We start from the raw sequence: 10,979 nt of genomic DNA, 5'->3' as shown, positions 1-10,979 counted from the left end.
ACCCAGGCTTCGCTTGCCTTCCCCCACAGAAGCATGATGACTTAAGGTGGGCACAAGAGACTGTCAAGTGTTTAAGAAACTCAGCATGGATTGGTATGACTCAGATGACTGCAGGTGGAGAATTTCGTGGAGGAGTAACTGAATTTACCTATGTTCACCCTACTGACATCCCAGGAGGGGAGATATCCAGTTAGAAAAAGCGGCCCCCAAGTCGTCCCTTACCTTGGCCGAGGTGGTCAATGACATCACTTCGGCTCTGCAAGGCTTTTAAGTCATCCTCGACTCACTGACCAAGGTTGCTGCTGCTGATACAATGTCTACTGCCTTCTCCCTTGCAGAATAAGGCTGAGTTTGTGCAATAACTATGATCTTCTGTACCGACACTAATGCCTCCGTCAAGTAGAAAGGTCAGTGAGGAAACCTGAGGAGCGTTTTCTAAGAATTCTTTTTAAGGACCTAGTTTTCAAAGGTAACTTCGTCAGTTTATAGATGTGTTCTGCTGGTTGTATTTGTGAAGCTATGTGGCATGTTTGAGCTCAATACTGCAAGTTGGCCTTATTCTGCTACTTGGAATCCTATCGTTGGTAGTTTAAATGAATGAGATAGGAAACAGATTGAAAGGACTTCTTCCCAGCCTCTGTCAGTAAGATTAATCAGTGTGGCTGATATAATGGCATACTCTTAGAAAAAACTGGCCAGAATTTAAGACCATGCAGAAATTAGGGTCAGATACCATCAGGAATCAGTTTTCCATGAGTCACACACATTGCCACACGTCTTGTGAGCAAGGAACTAATTGTACTTTGTTCCAGAACGTCTTTTCAAAGATGTTTGCCTAGAGAAATTCTGAAAGGTAGAGATAGTGAGGTCAGATATGATACTGCCCATTGTAAAAATTGGGGTTGCCTAAGCTCAGAGTTTTGTTCCCATAATGTAACCTGCTGCTTATTCAGGTGCCATCTGGATTTCTTTGTCCCTCCCTGTGAAAACTGTTGCTTGAAGAAGTAGCTTCAAAAACACTGATTCTTTGATATAGGTAACTTTGTGAATCACAAATTGTCCTCCATCTTTGACCTTGGAAAGATGTGCCTCCTTCCAGCATCCATGAAATTTGAGAAGCTAACACATTAGTTTATGAGTAAGATTATTTCTGGATTTTCTACAACAGCCCCTCATCATCCAGATCTCTATTCAGTGTTGTCTCTTACTAATAGCACCTCCCTCTCAGTTGTCTTCTTTCCCATGAATGTTCTTTCTTCTCATTGCAGCTCTTATAAAAAAAAAAAAAACATACTGATAGTTGTGTGTGTGTATAGATGTGACCCTTGAATAACAGTGTTTGAATCATGTGGGTCCTCCCACATATGGATTTTTTCCTATAAAAATAATTTTACAATAACGTTACAGGTGGCCCTCTGGATCCACATATTTGGAACTAAGGATATGGAGAGATTTCTGTAAGAGACTTGAGTGTCCACAGATTTGGTATCCATGAAGGGGGTTCTAGAACAATCCCCTGTGGATACTGAGGAACAATTATGTATTGTCTGTCCTCCTCCTGTTAAATGTATTCTGGGTGAAGGCAGTATCCATAAACTCTATGTCCATTCCATTCCCAGTGCTCAGAGTGAAGCCAGGCATTAGGTAGGCATTCAAAAAGTATTGGTTGAATTCATTTGCTTCCTTTCGAGAATCGTAAAGATTTAGAAGACAAAGATCTCATGTGCTCTCCCTTTTCTGTCTGGGTGAATCACACAAGAAATATATCAGATAGATGAGGATCTTTTGCTGCAGATATTTGTGTTCAGTGACATTTAACTTACTACAGAAGGAGGTGGTTTTATTAAGATTTAGCCAAAATATATAACATGCCTTATACCATAAAATGTTTAAACAATTGCAAGCAATCAGTTCACAAGGAAACTATTATTCCATAACTTTATTCTCAATCCTCAAATCTATGTGGATACCAAAGAACAACATAATTTTTCCATTATAATGACTTTTACTGGAAAAACATACACATTTGCCTTGAAGTAAAAACCCCTTATTGACCAAATAACTTGGTGGGCTACAATTACATGCTGTAATCAGAAACAGAGGCTTAGATCATTTCAGTGGAAAGAGCGGATAGAATCAGGGATCAAGTCACCACATCAAAACCCAAACAAAACACATTTGATCAAAATCAGTTTTATAGTAAGACATAAGGCCACATAAGAGTCAATGGCATGATTAAATTCAAGAAACAAACATGTAGATAGAATTTGGAAGAAGAATATTTAAAAAAAAATTAAAAACTTTTGGATGAAGACAATTTTTATTTGACTCTGCTTTTAATTTTTACATTTATTTATTTGTTTGTTTATTTATTTTGGTTTTTAGGGCTGCATCTGTGGCACATTCGATCCCAGGCTAGGGGTTGAATCAGAGCTTCAGCTGCCAGCCTACACCATAGCCACAGAAACACAGGATCCTTCCAAGCTGCGTCTGTGGCCTACACCACAGCTCACAGCAACGCTGGATCCCTTACCCAGTGAGCGAGGCCAGGAATCAAAACCGCATCCTCACAGATACTAGTTGGGTTCATAACCCACTGAGTCACAATGGGAACACCTACATGTCCTAGCCATGTCTCTCTTATTGTTAACATCTCATACGGATATATCACATTTGCCACACTTGATGAACATGTATGGATTACATTAGGGTTGCTTCTTTGTGTTTTATATTCTATGGGTTCATCATTTATCCATCATTAGAGTATCGTATGGAATGTAACTACCCGGCACTAAAAATATTCTGTGCTCCACTTATTCCTCCCTTTTCCTTCTCACCACCAGCCTCCCAGATCCTGACAATCACCAATCTTTTTAGTGTCTCTATTTTTCCCTTTTCCAGAATGCCATATAGTTGGAATCATATAGTATGTAATGTTTTCTGACCAGCTTCTTTCACTTAACAACATGTATTTAAAGTTTCTCCATGACTTGCTGTGGCTTGATAACCTTTCCTGTTTTAAACAACATGTCCTCTGATGCACAAAATTTTTCCTTTTAGTGAAGCTCCAGTTACCTGGCTTTTCTTTTGTTGATTGCACTTTGGCATCAAATCTGAGACTCAGTTGCAAGATTCAAGTTATGTATATTAATTCTTAAGTGTTTTATGGCTTTGGCTCTCATATTTAGGTCAGTGGTCCATTTTAAGATTTTTTGTGTGTATATGGTGTGAGGTAAGGAGTCCACGTTCATTCTTTACATGTGAATGTCCACTTGTTCCAGCACCATTTTATGAAAAGTCTGTTTTTCCCTATTGAATGGACATTGTGCCCTTGTTGAAAATCATTTGGCCATAGATGTATGAGTTTATTTCTGGACTCTCAATTATACCCCGCCAGTCAATATGCTACGTCTTTGTGGACGTAGGCTTTCACTCGTCTTTTCCCCTTTCTTTAATCCGTATGGTATATTGTTGGGCCACCTATGTATATTTTTTTGGCTTGGCCAAGACATTGTCCAGCTAATTTTGAATATGAAAGAGGTGTGGGACAAGGACAGGAATATATCTGTGTTTAATTTTGCATTACTATTTCAGATCCTTATGTTGATGACTATTTACCAATTATTAGAATGAAAACGTAAACAAAATCAAATTGCCTAGCCTGTACCTGCCTAGGCCTGGAAGTGATTTGTGGCACCACAGCTCTCAGGCTTTTGCTCTGGATGTACCCTGTGATTTGGCATCGTCACCACCTCAGCTAGGCTCCAACAGGTGGCCAGCCTGTGCATCAGACCCAGGACTTTTGGGGCAACCCTGCACCTTAGAGCCCTCACCCCTGCTGAAATAGATGGATTTTTTTTCTTGGTTATAATCATTCATATATGACTACGATTTTCTTAAGATTGTAAATCCTTATCTATTTCAGATCCCATGCTTTCTTTCAAAGGGAATCACATAATCATACAGAAATGTGTTCCTACTTTGTGTCATCTTGGTTTTATTTACCTCATTCAAAGTGGAGGTGCAGAGTCCCCTGTGTTTGCTCTCTGAAGAACTGGTAGGATGTGAGCAGCTTGAGTCATTATTGTCATAACAAAGCTACCACATTGTCTTTTTCTTCTTATCAAAATGGTTATCATGTATTTTTTTATTGTTATTTCCCCAATACAATTTTTTTTTCCTACTGTACAGCATGGTGACCCAGTTACACAAAATATATTAAGTGTATTTTTTAATGTACAATGTATATTAATTGAGTGTCTACTTTAGGCCAGGCATTGTTTGAGGAAGAGAAAATACAGTGGTATTTAAAATGAAAAATGTTCTACTGTCCTAAAGCTTTCGTTCTGGGCAGGAAGATAAAGCAGCATCTTTCATTAAATAAATGCTTTCTGATATTGGTGATTGTTAGCAAGAGAATAAAGCAAGGGGGAGGGCCGGTATTTTACGGAGAAATGAGACATTGGAGCTGAAACATGAGTAAGCAAAGGTTTTGGAGAAATGCATCTGGCCTGAAAACATAGCAGGTGTAAAGATCCTGAGCAGGACAGGAGGGAGTACTAAAGTTGACAAACAAGGCCAGTGTGGCTTCAGTGGGGTAAAAAGGGGAGGAACTGAGGTTGGGAATGTGAGCAAAGGGCTGATCGCAGAGCCTTGCAGAAGAAAGTAAGATCAAATTAGATCAAAGCACTGCCTTGTAAAAGAGGTTTTTTTAACCAATATGCTTTGGTCTAATTCATATTATTAGAAGGCCATTTGCTACAGTGAGAATGTGGGAAGTTGGAGGGAATGTAAAATGGGACAGCCCCAGTGGAAAAGAGTGTGATGTTTTCCTTCCGAAAACAAAATTAGAAACACCCTGTGATTCAGCAATTCCATTCCTGGTTACATACACAAAAGAACTGAAAGCAGGACGTCAAAGGGATATTTGCGTGTCCACGTTCAGAGCAGCACTATTCACAATAGCCGGAAGGTGGAAACAACCCAAGTGTCCATCAACAGAAAAATAAACAAAATGTGATCTATACATATAGTGACCTATTATTCAGCCTTAAAAAGAAAGGAAATTTTCTCACACACACTGCAATAGTCAAAACTTGAGGGCATCATGCTAAGTGAAATAAGCCAGTCACAAAAAGGCCAAATACTATGCTTCTACTTGTATAAGGTGCCTAGAGCAGTCAAATTTATTGAGACAGAGAATGGACAGCAGATGGTGGGAGGGGTAAGTGAAGAGATGTTTAATGGGTACAGAGTTCGTTTGGGACAATGAAAAAATTCTGCCAGTAGAATCTGGTGATAGTTGCATAACAGAATGAATATGCAGTTAACACTAATGCAGTATACATTTAAAAGTGGTTAAGACGGTAAATGCTATGATATATGGTTTATCACATTAGAAATTTTTAAAAACTGAAAAAATAAAATATTATTTTCTGGTTTTTGTTTGTTTGTTTTAGCACAGATGACCAGAAGGCAAACATAAAGACATGGAGCTCTTGTAGGAAGGAAAGCAAATTTCACTTCCTAGCTTGGGCAGTATGATGGTAGCTTGAGCTAAGATGTCACCAGCAGCCTTGACAAGATAGCAAATGCAGGCAGAGGTTATAGACAGCCCATCCTAGGAGGTTCATGGTAAGGCAAGTAGAGAATTTTAGCAGCACTTTAGCTACAGCAGATATAGGGAGAAGGAATGTGTGTGTGTGTGTGAGAGAGAGAGAGAGAGAGAGAAAGAGAGATGGGAGGTATCACACGTCTACACTCTAAGTGTTAATGGAAATATCCACCAGAGCAACAAATATTGATGATTTAGAATAAAAGGGGACGAATAAAGAAGCAAAGTCTTTCATTAGGCACTTGGGAATCAGACTGAATGAACCTTTGCAGGAGGTGCCCTTAAAGAGCAGGGAAAAATGTTCTTTTATGCTAAAATCCAGCGTGAAAAATGGAGAAGCCGGGGTATAGGGGCTAATGCTGCAGGTCAGGAGTTTGGATTTCAGGAAGATGATAACGTCCTCATGAATGGTTTCTGTTTCATCAATGAGCTAAGAAGTGAGGTTTTTATTTTGGAGTGAAGAAGGGGCCAGTTTCTTGCGGAAGGTTAGATTAAAGAATAAATGTATGAAATTGCTGTCTCGGTGAGTGAGGAAGAAAATTAATTAGGAAAATGCAATAGGATGATACAGCAGGGTTTGGACTCCATTTGGGACTCAGGAGAAATGAACATAATCTCCTTCATTCATCATAGCATTTCTACGAGATAGCCATTATTTCACTCAAATGTACAGGTGCAAAGCCTGAGGCCTGGAGGGTAGTAAGCAGTAAATCTCATGTTTTTTCCATGTTCTTCCCATTCTGTCAAGGTTGTACCTCAAGGTGCATTACTCAGGGTCTACCATGTGCCAAGCATCTGACTTTTCTCGTTCGACTTTACCATAAAAATGCCTTTTTTGCCCCAGATAAAAGAGACCTTCAAAGAAAAGTCTAGGCAACTCCCCAGGGTCATGAGAGGCAGAAGTAAGTTTTGAATGATTCTGGCTCCAAAGTCCACACTCCTCCTTCTGAACCCAAGCCCTCTACAGAGAGCGACACTCTTCAGGAGAGGCAGAGACCTGGAGAGGGACAGCCAAGGCCAATTTCCTTCATACTCTGAGATCACACAACAGTTGTTATTGCACTGGGTGTATTTAAAACGTACACTTGGGAAAGTTTATAGATTTAAGATTCTAGGGATTGGAGTTCCTGCTATGGTGCAGTGGAAATGAATCCGACTAGTAACCATGAGGTTGTGGGTTTGATCCCTCGCCTTACTCAGTGGGTTTAGGATCTGGCATTGCCGTGGCCTGTGGTGTAGAGTAGGTCACAGACCTGGCTCAGATCCTGTGTTGCTGTGGCTATGGTTGTGGCTGGCAGCTGTCACTCCAATTCAATCCCTAGCCTGGGAACCTCCATATACTATGGGAATGGCCCTAAAAAGCAAAAAAAAAAAAAAAAAAAATCCTTGCAATGGTTAGGTTTTAACTCTCTTTGTTGAGAAATTAAATAATCTGAGGCCCAAAGTTAAACAAAATAAAAACTATTGCCACGTTTCCAAATTTCTCATTTCATACTATTTCTTGGAGTTACTGGCAGAAAGCATTCTGTTTACATAAATTGCATCCTTTGGAAATGACAATTTTAATATGCTCAAGTCTAATGTTTTGTCTGGTGTTTTCCCAGACCAAAGGCAATGTGGCCCAGTATAGTTAATTGTCGGTAGAATTCTGTAATAGAATTTTGTATTAGAAGCCAGAGGCTTCACTCCTGCCGGGTCTGGGGTTTGGGTGTAACCTTGAACACACCTTCCTGCTCAGTATGACTTCTATCACCAGCTTACGTTCCCTGAGCCCCTTATAGTCACCATACCTTGTCATAGTCTGACATGTGTAAATTGCTAAAGATTTCATCTCAAGAAGAAATATTTCACAATTCTTCCCTGGTGTAGCTTTTCACATCATTGGATTTTAAATTAAATTGATTTACCATTTGTGAGCATAAGACCAAATGCAGAGTGATAGATCAGATTATATTTTTAAAGCCATCTATGTCAAAACTATCATAATCAAAATTAAATAGCAACGTGAAAAAAATGCAAAGTATACATAAAAAATTCATTATATTTGTGAACAGAGAAATACAATTATATAAATATAGACAAAGCATATAAAAAACAGTTCAGAAGGAGAAATATAAAGGTGTGCCAGATTCTACAAGGAGTCATTTTTTTAGACTTTGTGTTTGAAATGGATTTTGAAGACCAAATAGTACTGTATCGAGCCAAGAAGGGAGAGAAGTTTTTTCATGCCTGTGACATGAATTTGTACTTGAAAGGACATAGCCATTTTTGGAACCACAGGAAAGATATAAGGGTTAGGAGAATTGTGGGAAGAGCTTCAGGTGATGAAGTGAAAATATGTCAGCAGAGGTTTTGGAAAGACTTCATAAAAGACAGTAATTTATTTGTGTTTGAGCCTATATGTGATTTCAAGAACATTAGCCTGATCAAAACTGTAAGCATGCTGACAAGATAAGGATCAACTAACTCATACTTTATTTGATACATAATTTGGGAAGGAGCATCTTTTATAGGTGAAGATTGTGCCTGTGTCTTTTAGCGCAGATGTAATGCACTCACTAAAACACAGAGAGAAATGCTGCTGATGCTTATTCCCTCTGTGATCCTGTCTTTCCTTGGGAATCCAAAAGTTCCATGATAGTCTGATTCCTTAACTGTTTCTTCAACAAGCATCATACTATGCTAAGTAGAGCCAGAAGCAAGAGGCACAAAGATGAAGAAGGCTAGGTTCCTTCTTTCAAAAATGTTTGAAAGGTTAATTGAACAGAAGCATTTTTACCACCGAGGGTGTGATGAATGATGCCATAGACTTTTGTACAGAAGAGAGAGAAAGGAGAAGGAAATTATTCTTGGAAGGAAGTTTTCCCATGTTAAGGAAACACCACGACTTTTAAAGGATAAACTTGACTCTGTAAGGAAGTTAAAGAGGGAAATGCCCTCAAGTCTAATCCTTTGTTGGGACGTTTTATTTCTTTTCTTGATGCTTTGTCTTCACCTGGCACCAAGGAGGTATTTCTGTCTTCTCTGGTTCCCATTGCAATACTACTGTGGTTGCCATAATTTCTCTTTAGGTGTGTTGACTTATGCCTGAACTTCACATATGCAATCTTATTGTATTATTAGACCGGCTCTTTGAAATAAGCACACTATTCTTAATTTTGTAAACAAGAAAAACAAATTCCAAGAAATGTAAGTTCAAAGTTATCACAACTGTAATTAGTAAGGCATAAACATAATCCTGTTCATTCTGTTATCCAAACATACGCTATCCACATTAGTAGTATTCCATTTATGTCTCAAAGTCAGCAATATCTTAATTAATTATAACCACATGCCTCCATGTGACATAGGGGCTCTGCCTATTTTATGTTCTGTCCCAAGTGTAGGGCGAAGTGCTTGAACCTAGTAGGCCTCCCCAAATATTTGAGGAATGAACACTCGAATTAATGTATAAACCCCTAAAAACATTCTTCGTGACTTACCTACTTCTACTAGATATGGAGATCTTCTGTTTTATATGCTTTGCCTTCTAAAATAAATAATTTGCCTCTCAAGGGAAGAGCTTCTGTCTTAACACTCTGTAAACCCCAGAACACTTAACACAGAGCCTTGTCTAATGTAGGAGACCCTGGTAATGTTCTCCTAAGTGAATTACCTGTTTCTGACAGATTTGGAGTGGACTTATAAAACAATGTCTCATTATCCCACTAGGTAGGTTGTCGCTCTCCCGATATCCTGCAAGGAGTTGAATTCATTGTCCCATTTTCTTTCCTAGGATCCTTTCAGCTCTTAAGATGCCTCTCGATTTTTATAGTTAATATAACCTTTTTTGTCTAGGGAAATCAATAGAGAACTCAGCCTTCAGTTGCATAAATACTTAGATCCCAACTGTTTTCTTTCTTATAAGAGACGTTAGCAAATTATAATAGAGGAAAAATTAGAGGGCCCAAAAAGAGGGAAAAGAACTGTCTTGACAAACCCTTGACTGCAATTCTAATTTATGCTCTGGTATTACTATGTTTTATCCAAATTTAACATATGTTGGAAGTAAAATTAGAAAATCTGTTTCTGCACTATTTAAAACTCTAAATTCCTGCCCATTGTTTTGACTTTGAGATATTAATATCTTTGGTGAGATTGAAACATCATTTCTAAGAAGAGATTGGACATTTTTTATTATTTTTTCTTTTTTATTAAAGTATAGTGTATTTACAATGTTGTGCCAACTTCTGTACAGCACAGTGACTCACTTATACATATATAAAATTTATTTTTTATATGATTTTCTATCACGGTCTACCCCAGGACACTGGATATGGTTCCATCCATTCTAAATGTAATAGTCTGCATCTACTAGCCTCAAGCCCCCTCTCTCCTGGCAACCACAAGGCTGTTCTCTATGTCTCTGAGTCTGCTTATGTTTTGTAGATAAGTTCATTTGTGCCATATTTTAGATTCCACATATAAGTGATATCACATGATATTTGTCTTTCTCCTTCTGACTTACTCCACTTAGTATGAGAATCTCTAGTTGCATCCATGTTGCAGCAAATGGCATTAATTTGTTCTTTTTTATGACTGAGAAGTATTGTATTGCATATATGTACAACATCTTCTTAAACTATTTGTCGGTTCATGGATATTTAGGTAGTTTCCATGTCTTAGATAATTAGTGCTGTTATGAACATAGTGGTTCATGTATCTTTTTGAATTATAGTTTTGTCTAGATATATACCCAGGAGTGGGATTGCTGGATCTTATGGTAGTTCTATTTTCAGTTTCCTAAGGAAACTCTATACTGTTTCCCATAGCTGTTGTACAAGTTTACATTCCTACCAATAGTATAGGAAGGTTCCTTTTCTCCACACCCTCTCCAGCATTTGTTCTTTGTAGACACACCAGTGATGGTCATTCCGACTGGTGTGAGGTAATACCTTATTGCAGGTTAGGTTTGAATTTCCCTGATGATTAGCGACTTTGAGCATATTTTCATGTGCCTATCGGCCACCTGTACGTCTTCTTTGGCTAAATGTCTATGTAGGTCTTTTGCCTTTTTCAGTTGAGTTGTTTCTTGTAGTTGTTAAGTCATATAAGTTGTTTGTATATTTCAGAGATTAAGCCCTTGGTTGCATTATTCGCAACTATTTTCTCCCATTCCATAGGCTGCCTTTCTGTTATATTTATGGTTTCCTTTGCTATGCAAAATATTTTGTGTTTGATTAGATCTTATTTGTTTATTTTTGTTTTTATTTCTATTGCCTTGGAGGACTGACCTAATAAAACACTTACATGGTTTATATCAGACAAAGTTTTGCCTAGTTTCTAGGAGTTTTATGGTATCGTGTCTTATGTTTTACTCTTTAAG

The sequence above is a fragment of the Sus scrofa genome, chromosome 3 (genome assembly GCF_054392235.1).
Source record: "Sus scrofa isolate SSC_HxYL_T2T_F1_AM1 chromosome 3, Sscrofa_HxYL_maternal_Yorkshire_Landrace_v2.0, whole genome shotgun sequence".
In the NCBI taxonomy this organism is placed as follows: domain Eukaryota; kingdom Metazoa; phylum Chordata; class Mammalia; order Artiodactyla; family Suidae; genus Sus; species Sus scrofa.
Note: the sequence above shows the minus strand (reverse complement) of the source record.